Source organism: Bubalus bubalis, chromosome 12 (genome assembly GCF_019923935.1).
Source record: "Bubalus bubalis isolate 160015118507 breed Murrah chromosome 12, NDDB_SH_1, whole genome shotgun sequence".
Lineage (NCBI taxonomy): Eukaryota > Metazoa > Chordata > Mammalia > Artiodactyla > Bovidae > Bubalus > Bubalus bubalis.
The window spans coordinates 28,583,123-28,604,491 of NC_059168.1; positions in this window are offsets into that span (position 1 = coordinate 28,583,123).

Genomic DNA, 21,369 nt, shown 5'->3' on the forward strand with positions numbered 1-21,369 from the left:
CACATATGATAATATACGTTTCAATGCCATTCTCCCAAATCATCCCACTCTCGCCCTCTCCCACAGAGTCCAAAAGACAGTTCTATACATCTGTGTCTCTTTTGCTGTCTTGTATACAGGGTTATCGTTACTGTCTTTCTAAAATCCATATATACGTGCTCTTATACTGTATTTGGAGAAGGAAATGGCAACCCACTCCAGTACTCTTGCCTGGAAAATCCCATGGATGGAGGAGCCTGCCTGGTAGGCTGCAGTCCACAGCGTCACTAAGAGTCAGACACAACTGAGCGACTTCACTTTCACTTTCCACTTTCATGCATTGGAGAAGGAAATAGCAATCCACTCCAGTGTTCTTACCTGGAGAATCCCATGGACAGAGAAGCCTGGTAGGCTGCAGTCCATGGGGTCGCACAGAGTCGGACACGACTGAAGCGACTTAGCATCAGCAGCATACTGTATTGGTGTTTTTCTTTCTGGCTTACTTCACTCTGTATAATAGGCTCCAGTTTCATCTACCTCCTTAGAACTGATTCAAATGTATTCTTTTTAATGGCTGAGTAATACTCCATTGTGTATATGTATCACAGCTTTCTTATCCATTCATCTGCTGATGGACATCTAGGTTGCTTCCATGTCCTGGCTATTATAAACAGTGCTGTGATGAACATTGGGGTTCATGTGTCTCTTTCAGTTCTGGTTTCCTCAGTGTGTATGCCCAGCAGTGGGATTGCTGGGTTATATGGCAGTTCTATTTCCAGTTTTTTAAGGAATCTCCACACTGTTCTCCATAGTGGCTGTACTAGTTTGCATTCCCACCAACAGTGTAAGAGGGTTCCCTTTCCTCCATACCCTCTCCATTTATTGCTTGTAGACTTTTGGATAGCAGCCATTCTGACTGGCATGAAATGGTACCTCATTGTGGGTTTGATTTGCATTTCTCTGATAATGAGTGATGTTGAGCATCTTTTCATGTGTTTGTTAGCCATCTGTATGTCTTCTTTGGAGAAATGTCTGTTTAGTTCTTTGGCCCATTTTTTGATTGGGTCATTTATTTTTCTGAAATTGAGCTGCATGCTTGTATATTTTTGAGATTAATCCTTTGTCAGTTGCTTCATTTGCTATTATTTTCTCCCATTCTGAAGGCTGTCTTTTCACCTTGCTTATAGTTTCCTTTGTTGTGCAGAAGCTTTTAATTTTAATTAGGTCCCATTTGTTTATTTTTGCTTTTATTTCCAATATTCTGGGAGGTGGATCATAGAGGATCCTGCTATGATTTATGTCAGAGAGTGTTTTGCCTATGTTCTCCTCTAGGAGTTTTAGAGTTTCTGGTCTTACGTTTAGATCTTTAATCCATTTTGAGTTTATATTTGTGTATGGTGTTAGAAAGTGTTCTAGTTTCATTCTTTTACAAGTGGTTGACCAGTTTTCCCAGCACCACTTATTAAAGAGATTGTCTTTTCTCCATTGTATATTCTTGCCTCCTTTGTCAAAGATAAGGTGTCCATAGGTGCGTGAATTTATCTCTGGGCTTTCTGTTTTGTTCCATTGATCTATATTTCTGTCTTTGTGCCAGTACCATACTGTCTTGATGACTGTGGCTTTGTAGTAGAGCCTGAAGTCAGGCAGGTTGATTCCTCCAGTTCCATTCTTCTTTCTCAAGATTGCTTTGGCTATTTGAGGTTTTTTGTATTTCCATACAAATTGTGAAATTGTTTGTTCTAGCTCTGTGAAAAATACCGTTGGTAGCTTGATAGGGATTGCATTGAATCTATAGATTACTTTGGGTAGTATACTCATTTCACTATACTGATTCTTCCAATCCACAAACACAATATATTTCTCCATCTATTAGTGTCCTCTTTGATTTCTTTCACCAGTGTTTTATAGTTTTCTATATATAGGTCTTTTGTTTCTTTGGGTAGATATATTCCTAAGTATTTTATTCTTTTTGTTACAATGGTGAATGGAATTGTTTCTTTAATTTCTCTATTTTCTCAGTATATAGGAATGCAAGGGATTTCTGTGTGTTGATTTTATATCCTGCAACTTTACTATAGTCATTGATTAGGTCTAGTAATTTTCTGGTGGAGTCTTTAGGGTTTTCTATGTAGAGGATCATGTCATCTGTGAACAGTGAGAGTTTTACTTCTTCTTTTCCAATTTGGATTCCTTTTATTTCTTTTTCTGCTCTGATTGCTGTGGCCAAAACTTCCAAAAGTATGTTGAACAGTAGTGGTGAGAGTGGGCACCCGTGTCTTGTTGTACATAGTTTATATGGAAATACTACATCCCTTGATATAAGGGACTTGAACATCTGCAAACTGTGCTGTATTGGGGGTGGTCCTGAAAACGGTCCCTTGCAAATATGGAGGGACAACTGTATTTGGATAAAACATGCTTCTAAATAACTGAGTCCAAACAATCATAGTTGAATTAGAATTTACTTAAGATCAAATAATGAAATAATTTATTAAAACTTGTGGGATACAACTAAAGTGGAATTCAGAGGGTTGTGTATAGCTTTAAATGCTTATCTAGGAAGAAAAGAAAGTCTGATAGTGAGCTAAGAATTGAACTGAAGTTAGAAAACAAATCCAAAGAAAGTAAGGGGAAGGAATTAATAAAAATAAGATTATAAATGAATCACATGTAAAACTAAGGTACAATAGGAAACAAATAGAGCTCCAAAAGTTCATTCTTTGTAAAGACAAGTACTTTAAAACCTATAGCAAGACTGATTTTTAAAAAATCAGAAAAAGACAATTTTAATAGATATTAGAGCTTAATTCTAGATACAGCAAAGAAAAAGGATACTGTGGACAGATGTCAGTATATTTGAAAAATAGATGAAATGGATATTTTCCTATAAAAATAATAATGATTGAAATTGACAAGAATAAATTTAAAAACCTGAAAGATCCTATAGTCACTAAAGAAATTTTATCAAGAATCAAACATAAGAATGAGATAATTTTGCAGGTGAATTATACCAAAATTCTAATAAGTGATTCCAGACTTACACAAACCTTTTTAAACGAGAAAAAGTGGGACTACTCAACTCACTTTATAAGGCTAGTATAACCTTGTTACCCAAATCAGGCAAGTACTGTAAAGAAAGGAGAATTACAGAGCATTATCAGTCATGAGCAAAGATGAAAATATTAGAAAACTAATTACTCCGTTCTTAACAGTTGATAATATTTTGTGACCAATGCAGGTTTATCCCAGAAATGCAAGATTGGCCAACATTTTAAAAAATCTATTAATTACCCACATTAACAAATAAATGGAAAAAATACTATATGATCATTTTTGGTAAAATCCAACAAACAATGAAAACTAGAATGGAAATTCTTAACCTCCTAAAAGGTAACATCAAAGTCCACAGCAAACATCATGTCAAGTCTTAAATGTATCACCCTTAAAACTAGTAACAATGGAGAAGGAAATGGCAACCCACTCCAGTGTTCTTGCCTGGAGAATCCCAGGGACGGGGGAGCCTGGTGGGCTGCCGTCTATGGGCTCGCACAGAAAAAAAAAAAATAATAAAACTAGTAACAAGACAAGAATGCCTACTCTTACCACTTCTTTTTTAAAATATTTATTTTTATTTGGGCTTCCCTGGTGGCTCAGATGGTAAAGAATCTGCCTTTTTATTTATTTGGCTGTTCTGGCTCTTAGTTGTACCACATGTGATTTAGTTCCCTGACCAAGGATCAAACTCAGGCCCCCTGCGTTGTGAGTGCAGCCTTTACCACTGAGCCACCAAGGAAGTCCCTCACCATTTCTGTTCACATTGGACTAGAGATTCTAGCCAGTGCAGTAAAAGAAGACAAAGAGGAAAAAGTGTAGAGGTCAGAAGGAAAAAACAAAACTAAGTGTTTGCAATATTTCAGTGTGTTGTGGCTCCCCAAAGAATCCCCAATGAATTATTACACTGAATAAAGAGTTTATGCAATTTATTGCTAAGGAGATCAGTATACAAAAGCAGAATGTATTTAAGCATACCAGCAAAAACTAAATGTAGTTTGAATCTATATATAATAGAAACTATATAAAAGTAAATATAACAAATGGTGTCCAAGTCCTTTTGGAGAAAGTTACAAAATTTATTGAACAAGACAGAACTCAGCAAGCTGATCATAAAGTTTATATGGAAGAGCAAAGGGCCAAAAGACACTTTAATGATAATAAGTTGGAGGGACTTGATGTACCAAATATCAAAGTTTGTTATAAAACTGAATTATTAGGACAGTATTATACCAGCACAAAGACAGAAACAGAGCAACTAAGAGTAGATGAATGCATGTGTGGAAAGGTGGCAGATGACGCAAGTGGCATTATAAATCAGTGCGGAAATTCTTCAGTAAATTAAAACTGGATCCTCGTAAACAAAAGCCAAATCCAGGACTTAGATGTGAAAGGCAGTCCTGTTGTCCAATATCAGAAAGCAATTTTCTAGACTTGTCTGGATTCCTAATTGTTTGGTCCTTGGTAGTCCATCATGGTCAGAAGTGGGAGGCAAGTGTAGTTTTGTAGTTTTTTTCTTCCTGCAGTCTCTGTTTCCTCCATGTGCTTTTATCTGTTTGTTTAGGTTTCTTTTCTTGTTTTCCTCAAGTGTCTGGTCTTTTTTTCTTTTTTGGGGAAACTATTGGAAACTCTGCTAGTGTTGGTAGAAGTTGACCATGAGTTTCATGTAAGGCAGAGGTTATCAGCAGTAACACTGTTAATGTTTTAGATTGGGTAATCGTTTGTTGTAGGAGGCTTTTCTTGCACATTGTAGGATATTTTAGCAGCATCCCTAACCTTTACCCTTTAGATGCTAGAAGGCCCCACCCCACCAAGTTTTGTGAAAATAAAAAATGTCTCCAGACTTTGCCATACGCCATATGTGTCTTAAGTTTAGAATCACTGATTTGGGGTGATCTATCTAAGGTATTTGCAAAGGGACTCCTAAAGTCAGTATATTTAGATACTTCTTTTTGAGATGGTCATATTCTGCACAGAGTAGTCCTCCAGTTTCTCTTGGCTGAAGGATAAAGTGGCAGAAGAAGCAGAAAGTCTTAGTATTCAATATACATGCATCCACTTATATTGCTTGTTTTAAGTACTACCCACCCTCAACCATGACTGGTTTTCCTCCAGCCAGAATCCATCTGTTTTCCCATCTCTGAAGCCTAAACCTCTAGACTTTGGCCAGAGTGTGGGAGGTATGATCAACCAGTGATGTGGAGTATGGGAAGAGGAGAAATCCAGGAAGCTACCTGATCCTCAAACAACCTTAATTCAACCAGTCTTCCTTGTTTCAACACCCCATTTAACCCCTCTTCCGGAGATGCCATCGATCCTTGAGTTTTTTGAGGATTCTAGAGTCCAGTATTCATGTATGGATATGAGAGTTGGACCATAAAGAAAGCTGAGCGCCAAAGAATTGATGCTTTTGAACTGTGGTGTGGGAGAAGACTTGAGAGTCCCTTGGACAGCAAGGAGATCAAACCAGTCAATCCTAAAGGAAATCAGTCCTGAATATTCATTAGAAGGACTGATGCTGAAGCTCCAATACTTTGGCCACCTGATGCGAAGAACTGACTCATTAGAAAAGACCCTGATGCTGGGAAAGATTGAAGGTGGGAGGATAAGGGGACAACAGAGGATGAGATGGTTAGATGGCATCACCGACTCAATGGACATAAGTCTGAGCAAGCTCCAGGAGTTGGTGAAGGACAGAGAAGCCTGGTGTGCTGCAGTCCATGGGGTTGCAAAGAGTTGGACATGACTGAGCAACTGAACTGAACTGAGCGTGCTTACACTTAATGTCTGTTTACTAACTTATTTGTGGTCTTTCAAAGTTTGCCAAGTCCATTACTATTTGTCTGCTTTCTACTCTCCAAAATTTGGTTCTTTTGGTATCCTCTTTCACTCTTTTTATCCTTAGGATTTATGCCACTCCTTTACTGTATTTTTATGTGGGGAGATTGAGAAGGATGAAAACTAGGTATGTTTCATTCCTAGATATCATATCCAGATATGCTGTTCATTCAACTGTCTTTATCCAGAAGCTTCAATTTCATGTACTTTAAATATTTGTCATGTTTCTAATTGTATTCAGACACTTACCCTTTGGAATGTGGACTATCAGGTGGAAGAGAACAGATACAGCCTTTTTTTCCTTCCCACCCTTTCTTATAGATAATATAATTGGGAAGTAGGAACAAAGAGAAAGATGTTAACGAGGTTATTGGAGATTAACTGGTTGAAATTGAAGTTCATCTTGAAGGGTTATGGGAGATACAAATATAATAAATAAGGTGTGATCAGATTATGAAGCCTAAAAGACTGGTTTGTTGATATCATATTGAATCCAGGAGGCAGGCAGAAAGCATTATGGACTTTTCATCTGAGAAGTGATTTGATGAAAGTAGATTTTATAAATATTAATCTCAGAGCTCTGACAACATATGGACAAGAATAGGGAATGAGTAGAGGCAGAGGAGCCTTCCAGAACTGTGGCTGAAATTCAGATAGAGTGATAAACTAGGCCATACTGGGAAGCATGGGAATGGAAAGGACAGGTTTAAAAGTCATTGACAGGGAAAATTTGATTGTTACGTCCAGCAGGTATAGAAGTTAGATCATAGTCGAATGTATAGAATCTTACATTCATGGGTGGTAGATCTGAAACACCAAATGTCATTTGTGGCAAGAAATGTGCCTGATTGAGCACCATGTGATTTACTGAGAAAAGGCCCAATCAAGACAAGTCAAGAAAAGGGAAAGGGAGGCTATTATAAATTCACAGAGTGGTTGCACTGAAATATAAAGATTCCTGAAGAACAGCCAGTCCTCTGGAGCAGAAGCGCTTTCTTTTTTACTTCTGCTTTTATAGTGAACACATCTGGCACAAGGCCCACAAAGGGCCATTCTAATTCCCGAGGTCACGTGACCTTTTTGGCTTCATCTCTACCACCAATTATTTCTTCCCTCTAGTGTTTCAGTTCAAACTACTGAAAGAGAATTAGGGCCCAGCTCTACGTTTCAATTCAGGGCACACGTTACACATGCCTCAGTGGCCAGTAGTGACAGAGGATGGGTTGCGCTGTCCATTCAACAGCAGCTGCAAATATGGCAGGCACACTGACTCACCCAGACAGAAGAGTTGTTTTAATGAATCTGAATTAGAACAGAAATGAAACTTTTTGGTGTACAGTTTTGCCTTTCGAAGTTGGTCAAGTCAGCTCCAGAATCCCCAAGCTACCTTACAAAGCTTACAAAGCTACCATAGTGGTGGAAATGTGGAAAGACTGGGATTGGCTTAGTGTGCCTACTCCTGTGTAAGTAGTGTGCACTTCAGACTGACCACTCTCTGAACCCAGCACCAGGTCTGCTGCCTGCAAGCCACCTAGCCTCATGACAGCACCGCATCCAGGCTTGCTTATGTAATGTTTGTAGAAACAGGGCACGGTTTGCTGACAAATGGACCAATGGACCAACACACCCTCATCTCGGCCCCGCAGAAACTGGGCTGCTGAGCTGCTCAGGAAACTCGTAATCCTTTCAAATGAGCTTGCAATTTTTCTACATCTATGTAGTTGTTCAAGAGTCAGCAAACTATGACCCAAACTGTGACCCAAAGACTAGTTGCCTGTTTTTGTGTATACATCTTTATTGGAACACAGTTATGACTATTCATTAAGAGATTGTCTGTGGTTACTTTCTTGTATAACAGCAGAGTTGCAAAGCTAAAATATTTACTACCTGACCCTTCAAGAAAAATTTTGCTGACTCTTGTTCTAGATAGTTCTAGAAATGATCAGCATTTGGGGAAAAGTCTTGAGTAGGTATAAAAGGTTAGTGGCTGCACAGTAGTGGTACAGTGTTTTCCCATGCTGCTACTTTTTTTGTTTCGTAATTCCTTAATCACTTTATGGGCCACATTTGGCCAGAAGTCATTCAGACTTCTCTCAGGGTTATCTTACTGGCCTAAGCTAAAGCTCATGTTATTCTACACTGATGGATTAAACTGTTAAGTAATTCAATCTAGATGACTGTTTACAGTTTAATGCAAATGTCTTTAGTTTGTTCCAATTATTTACCCTAGGATTTTATTTTCTTGCTACATGCACTCAAGAGTAATAGTACATCATTGTTTCCTGTGTGATCTGGAACGCTGGGGTCTCTTGCCAATGCAGTCCTTTGATTTGTTTCCACATCACCAAGTTGACCTTCAGGTGATGTCGTTGAGATTCCCCAAACAGGATATTAAGTTTTACCCAGCTGGAGAAACATCATCCTGTTTCATGCTTTAGTGGGCCAGAGATCCTCCTGCCTTCTCACACTATCCTTCATCTATAAAATAAGTGTTAACTTGCTTTCTTTGTGGATTATTTGCAACAAACCTCTATTTTCAAGACTCTCTCCTCAAACTCAGGTGAGCATACTCAGCTAAGATAGCCCATTTGGAACACATGAGCTTTGGCCAAGAGTTTAATGATAAAAATACATTGCTTACAAAAGTTCTCTGGTGTCTGTTGGTTTTGACAACAAATTCTTCTTCTCTTGAAATATAGGATCTTTTTTAAATTTTATTTTTATTTATCTGGCTGCCCTGGATCTCGGTTGCAGCACGTGGGATCTTTAGATGTGGCATGTTAACTGTTAGTTGCAGCATGTGGGATCCTCTGTCTTGGGAGCATGGAGTCTTAGCCACTGGGCCACCAGGGAAGTCCGTGAAATATAGGATCTTTTAAGTCAACTGCCATTCTGTCTCTAAGAGGCCAGGAGGAGAGTTTGTGGCTGTTGCATGGTGAAGGACCCGCCCCACTCTCACACCTACCCATTTCTCCCCTGGGCTCTTGATTTAGCACAAGTTGAGAAACAGGGAAATGGAACATTCTGGCTTAGGCTTGCAGTTAACAGAAGCCTTTTGAATGAGAAATATATGTGTTCATAATCAGCAAATTTGAAAGGTATGGCTACTGGAAATTTGGGCTGTTTCAGAGCCTCCCAAGTTTGCCCTGCCCCCAAAGCTCTGGTGCTACTTCTCTCAAGTTCTACCTGTTCCTCCTCCTCCTACCCCGGAAGCCTTCTCTGACACCTTCAGGCTTGCCGCAGTGTTTCACTACAGCCTGCATTTTCCCATCATGATGTTGACATCACTCCTTCTCCTATCCTTTCCATGGGTTCCACTCCCTCCCCAACTGAATTGTAAGGTCTTGAAATACAGTGACCATGCCTTTTCTGTTCAACAAGACTCTTAAATAAAGTCACCAAGACCAAAACAGGGTTGCTTGTTCTCCAGAACATAGTATAGGAATTCAGTGGTTATTAAAGAATGAACGAACTGAACAAACACACTTCAGATCTACCTAGGGCAGGAATATCAGAGTTAGTGGCAGTTGCCTCTCCAACAGCCCTAGGGGCATGGAAGTTCCAGAGAGAGCCCGAGAGCAGAGCCTCAAGTGTGCAGCAGTGTACCGCACCTCCCCTGTCCTCCCCTCCTTACCCTTCCTCTCCCAACATCCAGCCTGACTGGTTGGAGAGCCTTCATATTCCACAGAGGAGCTTTCAACCTTCACCTCATCCCTGGAAAAGATCCTTTTCTTATTCAGCATCATGTCTAAAAGTCATTTAGTCTTGAATGCAAACACTGCAGAAAACATGAAGAGCCTTAGAAAAACTGTACCACTGCTGGGAGTCTTATTTTAATTATTCTCCAAAAGTTCACTCTTTGCTCAGTGTCTGATTTCATTTGGGGCTGGTTTCCTCTCTTGCAGGCCCTGGATGCATGAAATCTGTATTAATTTATACATGTGGCAGGATAGTACAGCCTATCCCTTTCCCTGTGTTTAACTGCCTTCTTTCTTCCCCTCACTCAGGCAACTAGCCTAGTTTGCGCTTCTTACCCAGAGGAGAGATGTGATAGCTAGAAGTAGAGAAATGAGTGTCAGAGAAAATGGCTTTTGGTTTCAAAAGTTGCACTTAAGCTAAAGAAGAAAATTTACACCATAGACAAAATATTTGGAGGAAAAGATAATTAGCATAGAAAAGAGCTCTTTATCCCTGAGGGGCAGGAGATGAATTCCTGGGAAAATACCACGTTTCCAGGTCCTGTGCACTACTCTACAGGGTCACCCTGGAAAGGAGGCACAATCCTAGATGGTCGTCTGGGAATATAGAAAATGTTTCTTACACCCTCAGGAGGGCCCCAGGAAGATTTCAAGACCTCAGAGAAGGACTAGGTGCATGGTGGCTCCCTGATGAAGGGGCTTTAGGTAGGCTGGTAGAATTTTTCATGCCCCAGTGAGACATAAAGCTTTTCTCCTTGTGCCTGAAAGGATGCCCGAGAAATGGAGGGTGCTTCTGAACCTGAAGGGGTCATGCAACCAGGGTACTGGATGTCTCAGTAAATACCAGTGTATGTGGTAGAACAACCTTGGGGAGCAGATTCAGCACTCCCTCCACTCCCCCTCCCCCACCACATACATACCTTGACACCTCATAAACCCCTCCTAGGAACTAGACACAGTCAGGGGTAAGGGGAGGTTAAAATCTACAAATTCACTGAGATTAAGTTACTAACAATGCCAAGAAATGGAAGACTGGAATAAAATTTAGGTTCTATTTCTTACATAAATGTGTGGATTAAGACATGTATCCACTGCTCATACCTTATATTTAGGGGTGACATTTCCCACAGAGCAGCTGTGTTCAAGTAGCCATTAAAATGTCTTCTTAGGTTTTAAGTTTCTAGAAACCAAATGGTGAGTGTACTATCCAACATATGCTATGAAAGTAGAGCCAATAACTGGAGGGAATGGTTCTCTCCTAATGGTAAAGTGTCCAAATTCCCTGACCCAATAACAAAGTCAAATGATCTAAGTATAAAGATTGCATGTCAACTTTGAAAAAAATGTTTTTGCTTAAACTTGAGCATGATATTAACTCTACTTTTTTTAGTATCCACCTGATTAAGAAAATACATAACAAAAAGCTAAGATATATTCAGCAACATTGTACGATAATTTCACTCATCATAAAAACATTTATGCATATTTGAGAAGGAATCCATATGGATGTGCACATTTTTCACTTAGTCTACAGACAGAACATGCATGTGGGTTTGCAGATTCCCCTCAGGTAACTCCACCACTCCCAGGGGTCTGAGGTCCACAAGTGGGAACCTGCTGGGCCAATTCATTTGAAATTAGTCTTATTTGGCAACTCCAATATGTGTGATGGCGATGTCTTGCAGAAATACCTCTTTTAGTATTCCAGTCTGTGGACTCTGGCAGAATAATAGTTTGTTGCAAAACAGATCACTCTTTTTTGTTTGCAAAGTCTTCATACCAGCTGAATCACAGCTTGCTTTTCACTTCTCGTAACACCTTGCAACATCGCAAAATATTTGCTGGAGTTTGTGAAGGGCGGCTACAGAATTAGTAAACTGAAAGGAAGCCTGCCTTCACTCCCACCCCTGTCAGCACCTTCTGTTCTAGCAGACCGAAAGGCAGCTTGAGAACTCTGATTGCTTCTCCAGATAAGGACTACTCTTGGCACTGTCGCCTCGTGGAGAATGGAAGCAAAGGAAACATTCGGGAGTTGTGCAGGTGCCGGTTCATGATACCGTCACTTCACAGAATGAAATCAGTAAACGACTCCGTGAAGGTAAATTGCTGTGGTAACCAACCTTCTCAACTTTTCTATCTGTAAGTGAAGACAGTATGGGCTGTTTCTCTTTGGGAGTATATAATCTGGTTTTAATGAATGACCACCATGCTCTAACACCTACTTAACTAGGCTTATACAATGCTAAGCCAGGGAGGGACCTTAGCAAGTATCTAGCTCACATCCCAGGTTGATAGATGAGGAACTGACACTCAGAGAGGTGAAGATATACAGCTAGCATGTCTCAGACCTGATCCCTTGTTTCCTCATTAGTTTTCTAGTGCTCTTTTCCTTTTACCACGCTGCCTTCTGAATGGACTCACCCAACTTCCGTGAGTGGATAAGAGAAATGGGACCACAGTTAGACATAAGGCCACCATCACTTCCTACTGAGAGGTCAAAGCAAATATTATGGATATGCTGGTGTCTTAGCTTTCTCCAGAGTTATCACAGATTTCATATTCTAAGAATTTTCATTTATCCAGCTGATATGAGTAGAGTTAATATCACGCTTGAGTTTAAGCAAAAATATTTTTTTCAATGTTAAAATGTAGGCTTCACACTTAATCAGATCATTTGACTTGATATTATTGGGTCAGAGAAGTTGTACACTTTACTATTAGAAGAGAACATTTCCCCCAGTTATTGGCTCTACTTTCATGGCATATGTTGGGTCATCAAAGGTACTAGAGGAAGACATAGTGTGGATAGGTAGGGTGTGACCTGAGGAGATGATCCAGTGTTTCGGTTCTATCATACATAGGTTAGAAAAGAATTAGAATGTACCAAGATGATATTGAACAGGTATAGTAAGAATAAAATAAACTTCTTTTGTTTATTTTCCATTTTTATTTATTTGTTTATTTTTGGCGACACTGGGTGTTCAATGCTGAGCGTAGGCTCCCTCTAATGACAGTGGGCAGTGGCTGCTCCAGTTGAGGTGTATGGGCTTTTCGCTGTGGTGGCTCCTCTTCGTGGCGCAGGGGCTCTAGGGCATGCAGGCTCAGTAGCTGTGAGGCGTGGTTTAGTTGCCCTGAGGCATATGGAATCTTACTGGACCAGGGATCAAACCGAGTCCCCTGCATTAGCAGGCGGATTCTTATCCTCTGTACCATCACGGAAGTCATACACTTTAGTGATTCAGAAAACATCCTTTAGGAATATGCAAAGCCTAGTTTCTTCAACCACAGTTTCCATTGTATAAATACATGTGAAGGTGCTTTGAATTAAAGATTTCCTTTCAGTTAGTGAATCACAAGGCCACAGACAATGTGGCTATTAGGAATCTTCATAGGTTGTCATAGACAGAAATGGCAGAAATTTGAAGTACTTCATACCATTATTTTAAAAGCAAACCACATGCACCGTGGTGACCTGAATAGGAAGGAAGTTCAAAAGGGAGAGGATACATGTATGTGTATGACTGACTCATTTTGGTATATAGTAGAAACTAACACATTGTAAAGCAACTATACGCCAATAAAAATTAATTTTAAAAGAAGCAAAAATCTAAAGTTAAACTGAACAGTAAAATTGAGGAGCATTTTAGATAGAGTACTATTTCATTTTAAAGGGACATGTGAATACTGATACTTAGTCCCCATAAGTCTGAAACCATCTGGAGATCCTGTTAAAATGCAGATTCTGGTTCAGCAGGTCCAAGACAAGACCCACAATCCTACGCTTCTAACAAGCTCTCAGTGGTGTCAAAGCAACTGGTCCTTAGTCCACACCTCTAGAAGAAAGGGACAAGTTTACTTGGTGCCCATATCTTTAAATGTGTTTTCTATGGAGGTCGACCCTGACTTTTTCAAATCTACGACTACCCTCAGTCATAGGAATCTTTCTGCCTCTGAATTCCTAGTACACTTATTATATGTATCATCCACAAGCTCTTAGGTACTAGAGTGTATTATGCCCTGTATTGGCATGTCTTGTGTCGCCTACTAGATTATAAGCCTATCTGTGTTTGCTCAGCCCTGTGTATACAACATAGATGCTGAGTGAAGAACTACTGATGACTGATCGGTACATTGAAGATCGTTCGCCACTTCCTCAGAATGCTACAGCTAGCTCATGAATGAACTCAGGACTTAAATCAAATGTCTGGTCTAAGAGACACTGAGTCTATTCTGCCTCTCATTTCCCCTCTCTGAGTTGGTGTTTTAGAAACCAGTGGTTGTGTGGAGGATTCTGCTTAGGTATGTGATAAACAACAGCAAGCCGTGAGAGGAAAGAAGGTCGGGGTAAGGGTGGGGAGACTGTCGCAGCAGGAAGCATGCGCACGGGCTGCATTGGACTACCAAAGTAAAAACCCTGGAAAGAGCACAGGCTTGGAGGCCGACAACCCAGTGTTCAAAGCCCCATTTCTCCCACAAGTTGTGTCGGATAGTTTTCATGCAGAGGAGTAGCTCCATCTAGTGGCTTACTGCTGCCTAAGTTCCCTCACAAAATTATGTCTTCTAGTACAGTTGATGGTCATTTGATTCATCCTTTCATTTCATTCAACAGCATTTAGTGAATGCTTACTGTATGCTGAGCATTTGTCTTCTAAATCTAAAACAGTGAACAAGACAGACATGGTCCCTGCCTTAAGGGAGTTTGTGGTCAGATGGGAAAGACAGAAATTGAATAATTTGTCGAGTACATTTTTGTTTTTATTTTTGTCTTTTTAATTTTTACTATTTTAATTGAAGTATAGTTGATGTATAATCTTATATAAGTTACAAGTGTACACTATAGTGATGCATAATTTTTAAAGGCTGACTTCCATTTGTAGTTATTACAAAATATTGGCTATATTCCCCAGATTGTGTAATATATTCTTGTAGGTTATTTTATACAGGACAGTTTGTACCTCTTAATCCCCTTCCCTCTTGCCTCTCACTACTGGTAATCACTAGTTTGTTTTTTATATCTGTGAGTCTGCTTTTTGTCACTTGTATTTTTAAGATTTAGTAAATTTGAATTCAAATTACAAAAAGTCATATGAAGAAGTATAGCATCCTTCTTATAAGAAGTATGAGTCTGTAATAAGGCTTCCTTAGGGAAGTGACGTTGAAGGTAAGAAGAGAAGAAGTTGGCCAAGAGACAACATCAGGCATGAATCAGACACCCAGCAGCATCTCTCTGGAGACCTCAGCTCCCGTTTCAGATCAGGACCAGTCCATTGGGAGCTCCAACCTTGAGCTATGGCCTCTTTCATCAGTCATTTAGCATCTATCAGTCCACCCTGCGCAAATCACTTTATATATATCATCACTGATCTTATATTATCCGTTTATGACAAATTTCAGAGAGGGTAACTCACTTGCACAAAGGTCTAAAATGACACATCAGAGACAGGATTCACACCCTGATCTCTCTGCCTCCAAAGTCCATAGTCTTTCTTCTACTCATGGGGTCTCCCTAAAGCCAAGGCCAGATCTCTTTATTCTGCTGCTTGCCTTCCCCTAAAAGGAAATCATTAAGAGAAGTGTTTAGGAAGAGTGAAAATGTGAAAGGAAAACAAAATAATAGCTTGGTGGGTCACGTGTGAAGAGCCTCTTACCAAGGGACCCAAGTCACTCTTTGCCTCACCTTGTCTGCCGTAGTCTATGAGCATGCCCGGCACTGGACCCCAGGTTTCAATAACTGCCCCAGCCTAACTTTCATGGCCTAACTTTCAGATTCTCCCAGTCTGGCCCATTTCTAGGGTAACCAAATCAAAATGGTTTGCTAAGAAATGTCCCAGTTGTAACACTGAAAAGTCCTGTGTTAGAAAAAACCTCTTAATCCTGGGCAAACCAGAATGGTTGGTCACCCTACACACCACACAAGCCTGCAGCCATTTTTTGACCCATTGAAGTTTTGCTCTTGGTGTTAAATCACAAGATCATAGGAACATTGTTGGGGAGACTTTCTTTCCTAATGGAGGAGATTGCTCCGGTTTACTTTTTTTAAAACACACCGATCGACCATAACTAGCCAAGCCAGGAAAGCAATGTGTAGCCCATGAGAATACATGAACTGTCACAATGGAATTCTCAGGAAGAGAAGCTCATGTGTCACCCTGTTCTGATCACTTCTGTAGCTCAGTCTGCCCATCTTTGTAAAGTGGAAATCAAAAGCCCTGAGAAAATTTCCAGAAGAAATAAAATGGGCCACGATCAACAAGGAAATGGATCATGGTTAGGGATATGTGCTCTGAAATCAAACCACCTGGCTTCTGCCCTGCTCTGCCAGAAGGTCATTTGTTGTTTCACCAATACTTATGGGCCAGACACTCTTCTGAGCACTTAAACATTCAGCTCCTTTAAACCTCATAGAAGTCTTAGCAGGTTAGTACTGTTATTCATCCCATTTTACAGAGACTGAGGTGAAGCACAGAGAAGTTATTTAACTTTCTCAACTCACACAGAAGCAAGAATCTAGGGCTGGTTTGTTGACATGTCTGTTCCCCTACTTCCCCCAGAAAAGTGGGGATAGTAAATTATGATGCCTACTTCACTGGGTTGTTACACAGATTAGCTGAGATAGTCTGTAAAGCCCTTAGCAAAGGGTCTAGACCATAGTAGGCTCCCCATATTGAATCACAAAGTATGTACTACTTAATTGGAGTGACAAAACACATGTGCTGTAATCATCAAAAAATATAATTGGCAGTTTAGGATAATGGCTAAATGAGTGAAGCAGAAGTCTGGGGTGAGGCAGGATACATAAAAAGCCCTGAGTTTAGGAAAAGGAGGACACAGTTAAAGATCTTATTTACATGAAAGACAATTCTCCCATCTCTTTGGAGAGAAATGGCAAAGAAGACGTCTAAGGATTGATGATTGGTCCCAAAGCCCTAGGCTTTCCTTTCCCAAAAGAGGAACAGTAAACACCTCCTCAGTTCTGGGAAGAAGTTCTGGAAAGCCCCAGATAGGTGAGCTGAGGTCCCTGGAGAAGCCCCCTGGAGGGCCTGAGCTGGACTGGCCAGGGAGGCTGAACATGCTGCCTTTTGGGGCCTCTGGGGCAGGGCTCCAGCCCACAGTCCAGATTTCTACCATGACTTGCTTGCCAGTGTGAAGCCACAGTTGTCTTGGCATTATCTCTCTGGCTTCATCAATTTAGACTCTCATCTTTGGCTCAGAGAACTCAGTCCTCTCTTCTTCACCTGTGCTATTTTTTATTTGCTCCCCTGATTCCAGGGAAGACACAGGACTATCTGTCCCAAGCAGGGGGGAACTTGAAGGCAGAGGGGACTGGCAGGGTGAGAGGAATAATGCTTATCAGAGATGCAGCAAGGTTACTCACAAATAGCTGTAGACTCCTAGGAACTCACTCATGTCCTTCATCAGAGACAGCATTAAATTTCATTTCGGCAGCCTAGTAAGGGTTGTAATTAGCAGCATGGAGAGAACAAGAATCTTCTCCTCTGGGCTGAGTGACCAGAGCAGTAAGCCTTGAATGGACATTGCTTATCCAGTCAACCTATGGTCCCTTTCTTCTTCTTCTCCCACCTCTTACAATGTGGGTGAAGCTGTGCTCTCAGGCTCAGGGACTTCTTCCTGGTTGCACTGCTTTGCCTGCAAATGGATTCTCTATCTCGCCAAAGCCCTTTTGGATAGATGACTACATTGGATGGGACCAGGTTTGCATTTCCATTTCTCGGCTGGATGTTGCTCTCTTCAAATCTTTGGCATTCAGGACTGGAGATTCCGTTTCTCCCCTTGTGTGGATTCTACACCCTGCCTGGAGCCAATGCCTCTGGACCCCTTGTCTGTGTGGAGGATTCAGATGATGGTTGGTGCCTGACACATCAACCTTGGTTTCTGGGCTCTTGAACTGTGGGTAGGAAGTTGCAGAAGGGAGCCACCACATGGCAGAGTGGGTGGGGTACAACGATGGGGAGATTCCCTCACAATGACTTTTGGGGGAGGAAAGGAGCACCTGGGAACCCAGGTAGTCAAAGGCAATTGAATTGTACAAATTAATGTTGCCCAGGGAGACACAGCTAAGGTCATCATGTGCCTCTAGATTTCCTCTAACGAAGCTTTCAAGAAGAGACCTGAATTGAGCGTCAGTTGGGCTTGAAGGATGGACCACCCACATCGTGCACTCAGGTCTGCATTTCAGCTCAAGGTGTTGCAGGAAAGTGGAGCTGGAGAGGATCGTCATGTCCCAGATCTCGGGTGAGTACCTGGGATGGGCTGCCAAGTGAGGGTCCTCGGCTTTGTGCAGGAAAGAACTCAAGAGTGAGCCATGGTAAAGTGAAAGCAGATTTATCCTGCAAGGTACACACTCCATTGACAGAGTGTGGACCGGCTCAGAAGGCAAGAGGCAGTCCCAGGGCATGGGGTCCTCTGGGAAAGTGAGAGCAGCCGTGGGGCTGGTTAGTTTTTATGGGCCAGGTAATTTTATAGGCTAACCAGTGGGAGGAATATTCTAACTATCTTGGAGAAGGGGTGGGGATTTCCAGGAATTGGGACACGACCCACTTTTGGCCTTTTACAGTTGGCCTCAGAACTGTTCTGGAGCTTGTGGGTGTGTTATTTAGCATAGGCTAATATATTATCAGATCAGATCAGTTCAGTTCAGTCGCTCAATCGTGTCCGACTCTTTGCAACTCCATGAATTGCAGCACGCCAGGCCTCACTGTGTATCACCAACTCCTGGAGTTCACCCAAACCCACATCCATCGAGTCAGTGATGCCATCCAGCCATCTCATCCTCTGTCGTCCTCTTCTCCTCTTGCCCCCAGTTCCTCCCAGCATCAGAGTCTTTTCCAATGAGTCAACTCTTCGCATGAGGTGGCCAAAGTACTGGAGTTTCAGCATTAGCATCATTCCTACCAAATAAATCCCAGGGCTGATCTCCTTCAGAATGGACTGGTTGGATCTCCTTGCAGTCCAAGGGACTCTCAAGAGTCTTCTCCAGCACCACAGTTCAAAAGCATCAATTCTTTGGCGCTCAGCCTTCTTCACAGTCCAACTCTCACAATCCATACATGACCACAGGAAAAACCATAGCCTTGACTAGACGGACCTTTGTTGGCAAAGTAATGTCTCTGCTTTTGAATATGCTATCTAGGTTGGTTATAACTTTCCTTCCAAGGAGTAAGCGTCTTTTAATTTCATGGCTGCAGTCACCATCTGCAGTGATTTTGGAGCCCAAAAAAAATCAAGTCTGACACTGTTTCCACTGTTTCCCCATCTATTCCCATGAAGTGGTGGGACCGGATGCCATGATCTTCGTTTTCTGAATGTTGAGCTTTAAGCCAACTTTTTCACTCTACACTTTCACCTTCATCAAGAGGCTTTTGAGTTCCTCTTCACTTTCTGCCATAAGGGTGGTGTCATCTGCATATCTGAGGTTATTGATATTTCTCCTGGCAATCTTGATTCCAGCTTGTGTTTCTTCCAGCCCAGCGTTTCTCATGATGTACTCTGCATAAAAGTTAAATAAGTAGGGTGACAATATACAGCCTTGACGAACTCCTTTTCCTATTTGGAACCAGTCTGTTGTTCCATGTCCAGTTCTAACTGTTGCTTCCTGACCTGCATACAAATTTCTCAAGAGGCAGGTCAGGTGTTCTGGTATTCCCATCTCTTTCAGGATTTCCCACAGTTGATTGTGATCCACACAGTCAAAGGCTTTGGCATAGTCAATAAAGCAGAAATAGATGTTTTTCATATTATAATGAGTGTATAATGAGGCTCAAGGTCTACTAAGTTGAGCCTTCCTCCATCTTGGATCTCATCAGTTCTAACTGGTTTTTGTCATATCCTCCCAGATTTGAGGTGAGCCTGTCTATGAAATAAGGTGTGCTCGTGTTTTTGTTTATTGTGATTTCAAAGAGCAGGCAGGAGAAAATGAAGATGAGAGAAGGCATGAGGAACTAGCGTTTGTAGAGCCCTTTGAGTGCTTGAGATAGAAGCCTCACATGCATTAACTTTCTCTTCCTCACACTGATCTTGGGAGGTGTTGTTTATTGCACTTTACAGAGGAGGAAACAGAAGGTACATTGTGGCACATGTATCACAGCTAGTAAACAGAGAAGCCAGTTGCTACTTTGTTCTTTATTTAGTGTAAAAATTAATGAAAAAATTCTCCACAATTCAGTCCTAAAAAATAAAAAAAGACTTCATGAAGCATGCCATCCAATCCAATGAGCTGTGTGACCTGGGACAAGTCAGTGAACCTCTCTGGGCTATAGTTTGAATATCTATATCCAGAAGCTATTCTGGAATGATCTACCATCTAAAAGCTTCTGACCCAGTCTCTAATCACTCTTGTTCTCAAAGAAGGACTTCGTCTTGCCCAGCCGGAATCTCTCAATAACCTAAATTGTACTGATAGGAAATAACAGATTAGTACTCATCAGGAGTACATCAGGAATTCACATCCTGCTCGGCTGGACAGCACTTGCAGAGCTGTGCTATAACTCTCCTAAATCAGGCCCTTGAATAGGCAGGAGAATGAAAGCATAGTGAGTGCTGAAGGGGTTCTGCATCACCTGCGTTTCTACCTCACCGCTCCCCCACAGTCACTGTAGCCAGTGTGGCTTCACCTTGCCACTGCTCCCTCTGCAGCTCAGGTGCTCCCCCACAGCTGGCCACCTGCACCAAGGGAAGAGCCGGTGGCCACCATGCTTTATCCCAGGGCAGGCCTAGCCAACACAAACAGGTTGGACTTGCATGGCCTCCCCTGTCCCCTGGGAGAGCACTGCCCAGGTAGGGACAATAAGATAACATTTATGAGAAAAAGTATAATCTACAGCGGCACATGCACCTTGAAATTCTAGGAGCCCTGAACTGCAAAGGCACTCCCTGGTTCCCTGTGCAATTTGTACTCACTTGGTCTCGGTGGGGAAGGGAGCACACATCCACACACATATATGCACGTACATAGACACACATACACACATATGTATTTATATGCATGTATGCATACCAACTGTCTCTGGAGTTTGCTAAGCCTCTCACATGAAGCATCAACAGCCCTAGGAAATTGTACTTATGAACTGTAATTCCACTGGAGCTTGCCAGCATTCCAGGGCCAAGTCAAGGCTTTTAAATAGCTGCGGACTAGATTCTAACCTTGGAGCACAGACTGGACAAAAAAGGGCCTAAAAATGCCAGGGAAGCCAAAGTCTACCTTCCTCACCATCCATGTCCCTTTCTCCTACCCAGCCTCCTGTATTCACCCTGCAATACATACACCAAAAAATCAGTAAATCCCAAAATGAGCAGTTGGCTGTGAGAGACAGATGCCAGCTGAAGCTTTGTGTGTGAGGGTGTGTAGCTGCGCCCAGCGCTCGATCCAGGGATGGCCACCCGAGGCAGTGTCATAATTTAAGTCAAGTTGTCTTTGGCACCCGCCTGCGGCTCACATATTAGCCTCTTTGTTCCCATCCCAGCCCTCCTCAGGCACCCATCCAAGCTGCTCTGTGCACTCAACTAAATTTATAGGACACTGCTCCACTCGGCACTGTGCTGAGGAATACAAAGTCATTCTGGTATCAGGTCTGTTGCAAGCTCTGCGACCTTGGGCTTCTCAAGTGACTGCTCTTGCTCCACCGTAGAGATGCTGGCATGATGCAAGAAAGATGATGAGGAACTCAGGCTCAGAGGAAAAGCCTAGGCTTCTCACCAAAAGACTGGTAAATAACCCCCTACCTGTATGTTTTAAGTTAAAATAAGGCTCCTCAGGTGGCGCTAGTGGTAAAGAACCTGCCTGGGA